We start from the raw sequence: 2,500 nt of genomic DNA on the forward strand, positions 1-2,500 counted from the left end.
ATACTGCTAGTTACAAATATAAGAGTAAAAATGCAGTTAGACACTGGAAGTGATATTACCATTGTAAGCGAAAAAACATTACAAAAGTAGCATATGGTGTTACAGGTAAAAGACTGTATTTTGTCGGTGAATTTCATTTAATGTAACAGTTTGTGACCAAATTAAAATGGCAAAAATTTATGAGCTAAAAAATTCAGTTAATCTATTCGACACAGAGTGGATGGAACAATTCAAATTGTGGAATATGCCCAAAAATGTTTTGTGTGGGAATATAGTCAGTTCAGTTGAAGGTTCAAATATGGCTGAGGGATTGAAACAAAAAATAAAACATTTCCAGATATTTTCTCGGAGTAACTGGGCTGTTGCATGAAAAGTAGAAAAGCCTGTAATAATGGGTGAGGTGTTAGAAGCCTGTAAAATTTAGAAATTTAGAAACAAGACTATAAAACAGTAATGAAAAGTCGAGTCAACTTATACAACTAATGCAAAGTTTGGAAAAGAAAAAAAGTCCCTAGTTTGGTAAAGAACTGATAGCAGTAAATCTATGAGTATGTGTATAAGTGTTTGTCATGGAAGAGACAAGTTTTTTTTAATTACATAGCGAGTGGAAAGTCCTGAGAACTTGAAAATGTGGAAAATTCCACGAGAAGGAAAGTCAGGGAACATATACAACAACGATTTATGCAATTATCCTATTTAACAGAATTCCTTTTAAATGTAATAATGTAACAAAATGTAGTAAACAAAGACCAATATGGAGAATAACTTACAGTTATGTAGTAGTTTCCATCACATATTCCAAGAAATTCCTGGGTTAGATTTGGGGTTATCTGAAAAAAAAAAAATAATAAAGTTGGCCTATAAATAGATTCTCTGAACATTTTTCATAATAAATCTATAATTTTCAAAGATTTGAAACCTGGTGTAACTATAAAATAGAATTTTAAAATATGCCAATTATTCTGGTCTCATTAAATTTGGTGAAATGATTTATATTTTACTGAATTCAATGGTTAAAATTAGTTTTAGTCAAGATAAAAATCAGTAATTTAATAGTTGAAATAACAAAAAAATAAAAATAAAACAAAATGGATTTTTCTAGTAATAGTATTGATATGCCCAAAACAATCATTCTTTACATAATTACATCATGTAAAGCAAAATAGCCACAAACTAATTTTCTTTGTTTTGTTTTAAAGCCAGAACTAGATCCGTTAGAGAAATGGGAAAAAAATTTGAATACTAAGTTTTATGGCTAAAATTCACTGAAAATAATAAGAATGTGTAGAGTGACAAGACAAGGGAGTGTATTGAAGCAAAGTTACATTTATTACAGATATTACAAAATAGTTAACATCAATATAGTCAAAAATAATTTACCAGGACAAATCAGTTAAACAATGCAATGGAATAAGTTTTATATCATTGAGTTTGACTAAAAACTAATTAATGGGTAATATGAATGAAGATAATGAAATAAAGATTAGAAAAAGAAGAAATATTTTCTCTAATTATTATTGAAGATTAGAGGAATTTTAAAAACACTGAAATTGTGAAATTTGACAAACCTCGGAAGCCACCGCTTTTAAATGGGGTAAATTCATATGAAAAATTGATACTTTATATCTTTTTATATCACACTTTGAAGGTCCTTCTTTAAAATTCACAATAATGTTGTTCCCTTTTTTTTGATAACGAATAGGAGTTGTCCATTCACGACATGCTGCAAAAGTAAAGGGAAACCATTTATGTGAACATAAACATTACACTGATAGTAAATGTTAAAGTAGGCCAAGGTTGACAAAATTTAAGCAGGAAAGAAAATATTTAAGGTTACAATTTTCATGTCAACATTTGAATGATTGTTGTTCCCACAATGTTACAAGAGAGATTCCCACCAACAAGCTTCAATACTTTTATTGCTGAATTTCATCTTTAACATTAAAGATGACCATGTCCCCTTAAATGTCAGAAACTTGCAGTAGAAATGTTTGTGAATGTCTAGACTCAATAACAGCAGAAAGATGTCCTTCTTCCTATTAATATAATTCTGTGCAATTAAATAGGAGTTAAGAATCAGCTTCAATGCACTTCCATAGAATATACATCAATATTAGTAAATACATGTGAATACCAAAATTACTTACTGCATAAGGTGGTGAGCTGGAAGAATTCTGATAAAAAAAAGTACCAGTTAAGGATTGAGATCAATGTAATCGACTTACTCTTTCAACCAAACTTGCAGACTTTGTGGCAATATTTGAAACCAATAATACTGGCTACATATGTAGTCCAGTTACAAATCAATATTAAAATATAGAAATAAAAAATGTTAACCTTCCATTTTCACATTATCATCAATGCCGTTTACCACCTCATTCATCCTACAGCTTCTATGCTTTTGGAACACTCACTTACACAGTAAATTAGATCAACTAGGTTTTTTGAGCATTTAAAAGACTTACATAAGCTCTATCTGCAAACTCTTCCTGTGCATACA

The 2,500-nt window shown here is 29.5% G+C and overlaps 1 long non-coding RNA gene across 1 annotated transcript in view; it reads right to left on the reverse strand.

Annotated features, from left to right (window-relative positions):
* Nucleotides 1–784: 784 nt before the first annotated feature.
* LOC115217692 overlaps nt 785–2,500 on the reverse strand; it is a 6,349-nt gene continuing 4,633 nt past the window's right edge. The window contains exons 2-3 of the long non-coding RNA XR_005001347.1: nt 1,569–1,723; nt 785–830 (exon numbers count right to left, since the gene is read on the reverse strand). This is a non-coding gene — a long non-coding RNA (uncharacterized LOC115217692). The remainder of the gene's footprint in view (nt 831–1,568; nt 1,724–2,500) is intronic.

This window comes from Octopus sinensis, linkage group LG11, assembly GCF_006345805.1.
Source record: "Octopus sinensis linkage group LG11, ASM634580v1, whole genome shotgun sequence".
Taxonomy (NCBI): Eukaryota; Metazoa; Mollusca; class Cephalopoda; order Octopoda; family Octopodidae; genus Octopus; species Octopus sinensis.